Raw genomic sequence first — 12,983 nt, 5'->3', positions numbered from 1 at the left:
ACTCGCCTTAATGTCCCATGCTGCTCCCGTCAAATCTGCATTGATTCCAACTTTTAACTATGATGCCTACACATCTACTGCCATTAATCCCTCTGATCTTGTAATCACTACCATAACTGGCTACCATGTCTCCATCCTTTTAGGAATCCTGATTGTCCTCTTGACAGTACTTCTCACCTTTGTCTTTTATACACAATATTCTCGACCTAACAACTGCCTACTACTAGAAATCACTTCTGGTCCTGATTGTGTCACTATCCCATTCTTTCCACTCATACTGTGTCCTTCCTACTGGCACATCCAACCTCCTTCTGTAATAGAAAATCTTCAAGTCTCAGGATATTTCTTTCCTACCCTGACGCTCCATTGGCCAGATTTCCATGTTACCAATAAACTAACTGACCGTTCACTCAACATCCCTAGATCCATCTCGGTCTCCTATCTCAGTGCCCGCAAATTGCGCAAAGTGTTTCAGCAACCTTTTACCGCATATATTTTAATCGTCCACCATGGGTATTTTCAAGTTTTGGAACCAAATGGCATGTTTTAAATGTCTTTTAGAGGGCAAATTGTTAGGGAACGCTAAAAACTACCTCATCATTCAACCTGCTTCCGTTACCTACCATGTAACATTTCATGTTTTCAGGTTCCTTTTTCACGTGTACATATATTTTAAGCTTGTCCTTGATTCTTTATCCTGTAGTATGCCTCTATATTTCAGCTCAAACAACAGTGTTTTAACACTTATACTGTAATGTTTTTAATGTACCAATCTAATGTCCATCTTTTTTTTCTGTATTTCAATCAATTGTACAAATACGTTTGCCAAGAGCTGTCCTGTGCACCTCTTTGATTCTCATTGTACGCCCTAGGTATTTGTAACCCGTTTTCTTTTTATTTGTAAAAGCTTTTGAGGACAAAAGCTCCACGACGCCCAGGGGTATTGTTACAGTGCATATATTTCCTCATATATTTTTATATTTTTCAAAAATAATTCTTAACTAAGGAAATCCGTATAGGAGCAATTACTATGCATAGTGTATCTTGTTTTGTCAAGCAAAGCGTCAGGCAAATAGCAAACACATCCATGCCAGCCTTACCTAATTAATCACAGATGAAATTAGTGAGCTGTGTTGGCACTGGCCTTTCTTCTCGGCTACATCCCATGGTCAAGCGCAGATAGGTAGGCCCATCTCAGCAGGAGCATCTATACCACCAACTAGGCCGTAATCGAAAATCAACTTTACCATCGTACCACCCTCTTTGTCTTGTCGTAAATGCCATGACCACGTACTGACAGATATTTGGATTAGCAGCTGACACAAACCAGCCATGCCTATACCATAAAGAAAATCAAGTCTTGTTAGGTAATCATCTCCTTACCACCTACCTCGTATAGTAAACGTTGTCAGCATAGGGTAGATAACGCATATGGAAAACTCCAACATCGGAGAAATTTGATAACGACAAATGGGTAGAGCTGTGGGTTATAAAATCCTGGGTTCTCCCATCTCAGGCACACTTGCTTGAATAAACCCAAGGAACTCACAGCTCTCTCCTTTCTTGTTTCAAGGTTCGCTCCCAATAGCTAATTCCCCAAATCGAGGCTTGACAGCCCCTTTAGCCTAGTAAAGTTAAAGGTTGCCCTAACCGGCACAAGCGAGCTGTCTTAACATCAAGACTGAAACATAGGAAATGGGTTTCACACATTTTACCCATCTCCACAGAGAGACGATTGGACAATTTAGCCTCTGGACTGCCCCACGACCGTGTTCTATTGGAACTACGTGTCCTTGCTACAATCTCGGAGTTACGATTCGAACACAAATATTTCCTAAGAGGCTTGAGCATGATTATATACTCGGAACTGACATGCGCTGTGTATCGGTGTGTCTCCCATTCCTTCATTCCTGCTTTTCATATACAATGCAGGCGACTCTTGAGACTCGACTGTGTTTTACGTCGCTTTCAGCAAAGATTAACCAGTATCACGCAAGGGGATACCATAAATGGGCTTCACACATTTTAACCATGTGGGGAATCGAACCCAGGTCTTCAGCATGAGGAGGGAACGTTTCAACCACTAGGCTACCTCAGCACCGCTCTTCAGGCTCTAGAGATGTAGGGCGGACAGTGGCTGAGTATGTTTTAAGTCGGTTTTGGCACGATTCCCACAATATTACCACTGGGAACACCAGACATGACCTGAACACACTCTGGATTCGAACTCAGGTCTTGAGACCATAGCAAAGGAACTGCATTGTGTAAATTGTACTGACAGCTATTGCTGGACTGGTTCACGCCTTCTGAAACGGCTCGATACGCCCTGTTGTTCTGCTGTCTGTATTAACAAGCAGAGGATCAAAGGTCTCATGATGAATTGGCCAGTCGTACAGACACCACCGAGTCTTAATTGCAATTCAGCCCCAGCAATACATTACCTCAAGATTTAATTTGGTGTTCTGTTGAGCACGAATACGTTTTGGCATTTGCAAGTCTTTGAGCTTCAGAAACACACTGGCTAGATATACAATGGTGACGCAAACATTTTTCATTAAAAAAACAAACTGCTCGAGACTGTATGACAAGAAGTCGACTTCAACCTTCCAAATGTCAGCTTTCACTTTACGTCGTTCCATACTTCAACTCGTCAGCCGTTGGTGTGTGAATTTCAGTACCTATGTAGAACATCGAGTATATTCTATTTCAAAGTGTTATATGATTCTTGCTCGAGCGTTATTTGCCCAAAGCTGCAACATGTAAGGTCTCATTAAGTTGTTGGTGGTGACAGTTCAAAATTTGAGGCATCAGTGGTCGAAATATTGTGTGAGCGAGTGAGTTGGGTTTTACGCCGCTTTTAGCAATTTCTCGGCTATTGTTCAATGTAACCATGTGGGGAATTGAGCCTGGGTCTTCGGCGTAACGAGGGAGTGCTTTAACCGCTAGGCTACCCCACTGCCCCTAGTGATGGAAATAGTGCCCACAGTTCCTTCCCTCGACTTGTACCTTATGTCTTATAAATTGAATGTACTCGTGATTCTTGTTTTGAGTCCCAAAGCTTCTATGATTTTGGTCATTTGTTTTCTAGTTTCGTGGATTTCAGAACAGCTGTTTCTTTGATTACTGTTTAATGCTGCGTTCACTTTCCTCACTCACTTAAAATATCTCAAACCCAGTCATCTTGAACTGAAATCGATGTTCGATTTTATTTTTAGAAATTCCTGCATTGGCCACTGCCGGCAGCAGACGGTGACTGGGACTAATCAATGATGACGTTAGGTATCACTTCCCATTATGTACCCCTCAGTTTACTGACTGTACCCGTGAACGTTCACGTTAGAACCGGTCTTCAGCAACGCATGTTTGTCGTAAGATTCTAACGGGATCGGTGGTCATCGTATCACAATTGCGTAAATTGATGCTCAAGATGATGATCATCACTAGAATATTGTCTGGTCAAGGCTAGATTGTTTACAGCCCGCCGCCATATCATACTAAATATGACTGATGCGGCGTTAAACAACAAACTGTCTAGAGTCGACGTGGCTAATTCTGGAGGTCTTAGTTAGGAAAATCATGAAACGGTGACAGGTTTCTGGCACATTTACGGGAGGTAACGAGTGAGTTGTCCAGTTTTGTTCCCGAATTACGTATAAAATGTCTAAAATGCTTATAGGTAAACCTAGTTACAATGCCTAAAGTTTTTGAACAGATGATAATTCTGTTCACTGTATAAGGCGTAAGCGAACATTTAGCGGATGTGTATAGATTTCCCTTACCAGTGGACTAGAGCGCATTCCTCCACCTGTCAGATATATAAACACTTACTTACACACACCTAGATCCCTGGAACACACATTTCATTCTACTTGGTAGGCCTTTGTAGCTGGGTGAACGAAATCATGTTCTTTTGCAGGTGTTTTATGTATATTTTACCCCTATTATTATCATATTATACCCATGTGTGAGCATGACCTAGATTTAGTCCGAGAAACTGTGACATCAAGCTTGCCAACGTGGTAGTTCATCCCGCGAGTCTCCGTCGCCAGCGCTTCTCAACTTAACCTCTTTCATGACCTCTACACTATACAAATGACCTGTGTCATCACGTATGTTGACATAAACGTACATTCTAAGTTGCTCTCTGGCGGAATGTAGTTTAGAAAATAAACCACCATTTGTTACAAACATTCGGATGTAATTGAAATTATGTATGATGTACATACCAACTCATCAAGGGTGTGACATTGATACTATTGACCATCAGATCCTGGAACGGCAAAGGGACGCAATTCAGTAAGAAATAAATTCTATTTGAGTCATCGGTAGTGTAATGATGACGAACCTGTCCTTCCCCTTATGAAGGAATTACAAAGACAGGGTATTGGTCATGTCGAGTCAGTGAGTGACTGACTTTTTGTGCAAATTTTACCAAAATTCCAACAAAATCAAGGTGAAGGACAACAGATATGGGATTCACACATTGTCCTAATGTTGGAATCAAGCTCGGGTCTAAGGATGTGTGATGTGTGAAAGCTTAACCACTAGACTACCCCACCGCCCCGAAGGAATTGCGTCATGGCTTCTGTTCAATTAAGGTAACACGTTTTCGGTTTTGTGACCGGCATCTTGTGCACATGCCTGAACTTTTCAAACCTTTAGTGAAACCCACGAGCTCTGGTAAAAATAAAAACAAAATCAGGTCGAATGGGATTCAAACCGTTTATAATAGGTTTTACCAGAGGGGAATTGCGTCTTTACGACTGGAACGTCCGTGCCTCAACTTTCTGATAACTTTTAACCAAATTACCATTTCTTTCAGTTTTCATTTGTGGAGATCATTCAAACGGGCAGGGATACGTGATTGAAATGTCCATGTAGACATTTTAACGAAAACATCTATTCAAACGTTAAACAGCAAGATGGCAGGTGGCATGCGTTTCATTAATTTTTAAGGAAACGTTGTACTTGGGAGCACTCACGGAGAAGCGAGATTAGCTCCGACTTAAAATCGATGACGGGTTTGGTTAACAGGGTTAGACATCTCCCTCCATTGTAGTACGATGTTAACTTGCAGCTGTCTGTCAAGGTACATTGTAGAACAGAAGGAACGACTGTCCGTTGACTGTCTGTAATCTCTTACGGGTTTGCAACAAATGTTTAACTGAATTTAAATCTAATCCTATAATCCCATTTAAAACATTGAGATTCCGGAACTTGTTTATTTTTGGAAACCAAACTGGCACTGTTGGATTGTTTGCTTTCCGCCATCAAATTCTATTCAAATGTGGCTGCATTTGGGAATTATCGGATTTTAACCAGACGAGCCAGTGATTGACATCAATTTTTTATATTTATTTTTAGTTATTTATTTTTGATTATTATTATTTATTTTATGTTAGGAAACTTATTTTTAAGTTGAAACCGGTGTGTTTTCAATTTCGTATCTGTGGGTATTCTGGGTGCAACTTGTTCCCTACCAACCATGTTAGTCGATAACGGTGGCTCAGTGGATCGGGTTGACAAGACTGATGTACTGTCGCCCGCATTCCAGTTGCACTAATCTACGTTCATAGTGTTATGCATCAAATTGTCTGGACCTGACTCGATAAATTACAAGGCGCCATTATATGTTTGGAACACGACTGTCGGTGCACAACAAGCAATGAGACAAACAAACAAATCAATTTGTCCTTTAAAGTCCACAGCTGACGTGGTGCGCGTATATGCACTTCAAACTTCAAAATACATTTGTATACAACGTTAAAATCATTATTTCATATTATGGTATTCCCTAGATAAAAATTGCCAGGGGTAAAGAAAACGCACATCTATGCTTCCTAGTGGATAAAATGGAAAAAAAAGACATGAAAGGTTATTCGATAGTCCTAAAATTGATACAGGTATTATAATTAATACCTTAAGCGTGCAGTGTTTGGGCGATTGTTTTCCTGCCTACTGGTGCTTTGATGATATCTGGTTTAAAGTTATTTTTAAGTACTTTGTTTTACTCTGCAGTATAATGTTGCTTCAATGATATTTGAATTTGGCCGAAGGGCATAATTTGAGTCGAACTACAAATGATTTTGTCAATGTGATAATGCTGTTACTTTGTCAGTAAGGATGGGGTAGAGATGCTGGTGTAAGTAACAGTTGTTGATCAAACCCAGAACAGTTCATACCCAGTGAAGCGGACATAAATGGGTTTCTATTAGAAGACGATCATGGTACGATTGAGAATACGTATTCAAGAAGAACGTCATGACCATGATAGATTTTTATTATTTACATCGCACGCAGCAATATTCCATCAATATGGTGGCAGTCTGAAAGTAATACAGCCAGACAGATACCAGACAATGACAGTGACCAACAGCACGAGCATCAATCAATGCAACTGGGATACTATGACATGTGCTAGCGGTCAGCGAGTCTGACCACCGAATCCCGTTAGAGGCTTCTTACAAGCATGGGTTCTTGAAGATCAGTCGACCCGATTAGAGCTTCAGACGTATGTAAGTCGTGTCCTTACAGATAAATCCACTAAAATCATGGAAATCATTTATGTCCTGAAATGTTCAGTTACCAGCGCAGTCATATTTAATATTGTGTATTTCGGGGAGGATGTGGACTTGGCAGAGCTGTGGTGGAAGGGCAGGAATGTTTATTCGGTAACGGGTGTATCTTGTAGTGTATACTGATCTCATTTCAGCTACATACGGTTGGCATTACTCATGGTATGCCTGTAATTTGCAGGATAATTATTTTACTTTCATTGAGCAGAGAGACTTTGAAAATAAATGCCTTTCCTGGCATCTGATATCTCGTTATTACCCTGAGTATTCGTGTTATCGAGCCTTACAGCTTTGAATCCCTAGGCGTAGCATATACACACGCTCGCAAGCACAGACTATTGCGGTTATGAATTTGCCGTGACAAAACGTGTAAGAAATCCCCAGTGAACCAGCAAAACAGAAGACAAGACAAGTCTAAAACATTCAAATATTGTATTATTAAGGAAAGAAAGCAAGTTATACAAAGTCACACGTCAATTTCACAATACCGATTTCAAATACAATAGAAATGAGACAAAATCTAAAGTAGTGGGTCACAATATAAACTGCAAACTCACCAAAGTCTTAGTGCGAGGGAGAAACAGTTATACAGAATGTAACACAGCGAGCGGTCGGGCAGCAGTAGATCAGGCGTCGACGGATATTGATGATGTATACTCTATCAAAACCTAACTCATATAAACTGAACAGCAAAAGATACTTTGCACTGTTAAAAATATTGTTATTGTAAATTCGTTGCATTGTGAAAACACAAATAGACACAAACACATAGTCCAAACGCAACATGGTTATTTTTCCAACAATGCGCAAGTCATTTTGTGAAAATGCGAAAATCACGTCTGTCGTTGCAGGTAGAAATGCACGTGCCAAAAGTGTATAAGAACCGCACAGTCGCAATGTCAAATATCTACATTATTAAAAGAAACACATTTGAAAGGACAAGACTGACACACAGGCACACTGCAAGAACCATTGGATGAATCCCGTTACCTTTGGAAACTTGTTGCAATGTTTCAGACAGACTGGATGCACTTCGGACAGGACAAGGACAGAAAGACCATGGGTCACTAAGCGACAGGAAGACCGGTATCGCCTAAATTTGCACCTCCGGAACCGCTTCCCCACAGTGACGTCATCGCCAGCACATGGCGTGGGTTGGCGGATGAGCACCTACACAGTAGCCAGAAGACTGTGGGTACCAGATATAAGGGCCTACTAACCGTTTGGAAGACAAATGTTGACCGCTCAACATCAACGCAGACGACTAATATAATACAGCGCTTCGGTGGTATAGTAGAGATTTGCAGGTTCTGTTTGTTTAGAAGTTATGTTTAACGTCGCAGAGGTGAACGGGTAGCTGCTCGTTGCGTTCAAGAAGTCGTTCCATACGGTGAAGGTGGCGCTATGGTTTGTAGGATGGTGACGGGCACACTTGTGGAGGCCAGACAACGCTACTAGTCCTCATCAGTGGAAACCTCAGTAAGCACAGCGGCAGAGACGACATCCTCCAGTATTGCTGCCTTTCCTTCTGCAGCAACCCCTATGTGTTCTGTATCAACACGACAACGTGCCACATGCGTCATTAGACGTTTGGCTTTTTCCATCTGACGCAGTCTTTGCATATATGGAAGCACGTGGTGGCCATACTTGGTATTAGAGTGACAAATTTTGTTTGTGTGTTTGGTTACAAAAAAGATGGCAAGTTTGAGTTGTTGACTACTTTGTGGAATTGTTATTTTTAGTTCATATTTAGTATATCATTTACGGAGTTTGTTTTGCAGTTCAGTTTATACCCATGTGGGGAATCGAACCTGGGTCTTCAGCGTGACGAGCGAACGCCGTGACCACTATGCCGCTACTTCTGTGCAGCACAGAGACAGCTCCAAATTTCATGAAGATGATTAAAAATCTCCTAGAGCTACGCGTCTTGTAACTAGGTTATAAGGCCACCATTAAGATGCTGTCCGTAATAATGTCTTCATTCAACCAAGAATTTTCAATCTTTTTTCAAATTGGCACAAGGGTCTTATTTCATCTCGTTCTCAGAAAATTGACATTCGTGGAACACTCAAGCGAGGGTGTTTTAAAGTAGATTATGTTCGGCTTAACTTCGTTACACACATTCGTGATTGATTTGAACTATCAACTTCCACAACATGGATCTCAGTCGTATGTACTTCTGTCTATTTTCACCATCTCTCAGTCTGTGGGGTGAAGGGCGTATTTAACTGGAAGATAAAGAGTCCAAGAAGTAACTCGAGTCCGACAGTAATTTTGCAGGGGAGGATTCTGGCAGATTCGGGTATCCGTACGTCTTGGTTAAAACCTATAGTAAGCCATGCTTTTTGTAAGACGCGACTATATTGATGAACATGGTTTTAATCACTGGATTGTCTGGTCCAGACTCGATTATTTGTTGACCGCCGTCACATAGACGGAATATTTCTGAGTTCGGCGTTAGACAACATATCAATAAGAACAGCAAGAACAAGAACAAATACCCAAAGTTAGCAAACAAATCTACAAAGGCTAACGTGTAGCATATCTTCGGTCTGCATCTGTTGGTCAGACCCTCAGCAGTCCAAAGTAAGTATTTGTGATGAACTGAATGAATCACAGTGAAATACGTTCCCAAGGATTTCCCCTCCCGAGGACCAGGTGGCTGCTAGGTGAGGTTATTGCTCGTTTTAGGAACCATTGTTATTTTTGCTTAGAACATAGAGTAGTATTATTGCAGTTATGTGTAGGTGTTGAGACCTATAGATGTAAAATTGCTGTGACACATAGTTGTAATATTGCTGTGACACATGGTTGTAATATTGTTGAGCTATACGTAATACTGCTGTGACTCATAGCTGAAGTATTGCTGTGACACATAGATGTGATATTGCTGAGATATACGTGTAATATTGCTGTGACACATAGTTGTTGAGCTATGCGTAATATTGTTGTGACACGTAGATGTGATATTGCTGTGACACATAGATACAGTATTGCTGGAATATACGTAATGTTGCTGTGACAGATAGATGTAATATTGTTGTGCCACGTAGCTGAAGTACTGCTGGGATATACGTAATATTGTTGTGACAGATAGATGTAATACTGCTGTGACACGTAAATGTAATATTGCTATGACACATAATGGCTATATAACTGAGGCATACCGAGTCTAGATGTAATTTTGCTGTGACATACAGTTGTAATGTTCGCGTGAAGTATGGTTGTAGCACTTCTGTGATATATAGCTGCAATATTGTAGCATAGCATAACTGTTTTGTTTTATATGAAAAAGAGATATGATATTTGTGTGATAAATAGATACAATATTGCTGTGAAATATACTTGTGACGTGACATGGTGCTATGGTGTTACCTAGACACATGTTTAAGTGATTATTTCATCAAGTCTTCAGACAGTAGACTGTACCTGAAACTCCTAAACTATAAATGCAAGCAAAGCGTCAGAAAGTCAATGACTATCTCAGAATTCAATTTCCTAATCCCACTGTCCGTTTAGTCTGGCACTCAAGATGATGGATGTGCTTACTGGTGAGACTGGTCGACGTCAGACTGGCTAACGTCAGATGTGACGCCAGATCTAAGCATTGTTGTATTCAGGCGATATTTCACGACTGCCGACGGACGGCGTTCGGTTAATTTAGCTAATGTGTTTTGTGGTATTTGCTGTAAAAGTCCCTACTAAGGTGCCCCGAGTTGACCTCATTGAGCTACGTGCGTAAGGAATTAACCTAAAGAAAGGGCTTTTAAAAAAAATATATTTGCATTTTCATAAAACTACATTAACTATTAGTCTTCAGTGTGAAATTTGCCTATTATATTTTCCTAACCAAGGCGGAAGCCGTAGACACTCACACAGACATTGGAACTTCTTAAATGGTGGTTTGTGTTTAGGATACAGCTATTTTAGTGAGATGTTTCACAATTGTTCACGCGCTTATTGATGGCTGCAATTGATGTTCTGTTCTGTGGAAAAACGTACAAGGATACCACGACGTTGGGTCTGATATTGTCCTTTGAAACAAATGCTTGTATCAATGTAATTTTGGCGTGAGGCGGTTTATTTTGTTATCTATTGTTTTAAACCATGGACATAGTTTTTAGCCTTTCAACGACAACATATGTGGATGACTGAGTTTAGTTTTACGCCGCACTCAGCAATAGTCCAGCTATATGGCGACAGTCTGTAAATAATCGAGTCTGGTCCAGCCAATCCACTGATCAACAACATAGCATCTATCTACGCAAATGAGAACCAGTGGCATATCAACCAAGTCAGCGAGACTGACAACCCGAACAACGTACGAAAATAAACTACTAATTAGAGAGAAGTTTCAAACAATCAGGACTGATGACACGCGCTCAGTTACATTCACAGTCATCGATCCAGTTCAACGTTTCTTACTTCTGCACGGGGGGCTCAGTTAACTACAGCAGCCTACCTCGCTATATAGAGTTGTCTTCCTTGGCTACGCCAAACCCCATGAGCACAGCTTCGAATCCCTAATCAGATTGTGTTTCCAACCAACGTATTGGCATCACCTCGGTTTTTTCTCCCAAATGTAACAGACAAACCGTGATACAACTGGTATATTGCAGAAAACGGCAATAAACCCAAGTCACTCACTCACACATATCGATATTCATTGTTTGACATTCGTTTGATATTCAGTCCAAACATAAAGAGATTTGCACAAGCAATTAAAGCACTGCAATATCAACATTTACTAGCGTTATTCTACACTATCAGCGGGTCCTGTTTTACAGGGTCTCAGCGTCATCATAGTCTAAGGAGATACAGATCATTAGAATAATAACAAAAAATTATAAGTCTTACGAATGATTAACAACCACAATTTTAAAGGTAATGTGAGCTTTTAGGCCCTTTGTATCAAGCATTTCACATATGTAGCGACCTCAATGCCCTTGTTTTCGGACACGTTGTTCTAATCTGGATTGATGCTAATGAAGTACCAGCACATTAACACGTACAAAACGAACTCTGAATTTGTTTTGTTCAAACGCCTGTCAAGGTAACAAAAAGTACCGTCTTATGAATTCGTTTTTGGTTTGTTTTTACAATTTGGTCAAACACCCGCTCTTCCGTTCGCCTAGACGCGTGTTGTTACTACTTCACGGGTATGTCTGCCGACTATAACGCTGTGCGGTAATAAACATTCCCCACTTGTAGACTTCCCAGGAAGTTGAGATATATATCGTGTGCACACTGATCCATTGACTTTGATATGCTTAAGAAACATACCTGCATTTATCTATCCACATTTATAAGGAAAAGGAAGTTTGTGAGCGAACGCCGATTTTAGAAAGATTCAGCAATATTACGTCGGGGGACACCAGAAATGTTCTTCAAACATTGAACCCATATGGAGAATCGGCCATCGACCTTCAGCCATTAATCTATCCACCTGCCCCCATCTCAGAGTACCATGGCTTGACCCATCTTTTGTTAGATTGTTTGAACATATCTATGGGGTGTCTTGACACATTGTAGCCAGAATATTGCAATCAGTGTTAGTAGGAAGCGGTGAATCCATACAAGAGAAAGTTATTTCCTGTCTTGAACGTTTGTTGTAGTCGATAGATAACTTGTCGCGAGGAGATTCAGTGAAAGGACTTCAGATGATTTGAATCTGAATCCCCCCCACCCCCACCCCCACCCCCATCTCTTAAGCCATGAAGTAGACCCATGTATGATCGTAAAAGGAAAACGTCATATACATTTGGACAATCAAGTATGTCAGTGTGATCCAAGAGGACCAAGAGGACTCTATTCTTCATCATGATGTCTAGAATAACAGAAAAATTGTTTGAAAGTTGGGAGGCAATTGCGCTCTACTATATGCTTATATGTATCGTGATGCCTACGCGGCTGAATTTCTACTTAGGTAAGATCAACACAACGGAAGTTGGCAAAGTGGTTTGAGAACCATGTACATGTACATGTAAATGTTTTATTGAGATGGACGCACAGGAAAAACTGGACCTGTGGTATAAATATTATTTTTCCTCTGTAATATCGACCAAGTGGCCTGAATTACGAAATAACTTTACGTTTATCAATGATCTGATATTGTTCTCTCCCCTGATTAACCCTCCTGAGCCAGAAATTTTAAGAAACCAGCGACACCTCCTCATTTGTTGTATTGAGAGCTGTACAATAAAAATGTCCGCTTGAACTTTCCCTTGATATATTAACCTGAAGTGTGCTTCGCAGTATATATACTCTTCAAAAAAAAGTCAGGGAACCTGAACTTTGAAGTTTGGTAGAAAGAAAACCCATTGAGGAACGTTACAATGACGTTCATCTTGTGTATGCAGCATCATTTCACGTTATCACCACACGCAAACACAATACATGGGAAGCACG

The sequence above is a fragment of the Haliotis asinina genome, chromosome 1 (genome assembly GCF_037392515.1).
Source record: "Haliotis asinina isolate JCU_RB_2024 chromosome 1, JCU_Hal_asi_v2, whole genome shotgun sequence".
Classification (NCBI taxonomy): Eukaryota; Metazoa; Mollusca; class Gastropoda; order Lepetellida; family Haliotidae; genus Haliotis; species Haliotis asinina.
This window is presented reverse-complemented; position numbering follows the sequence as displayed.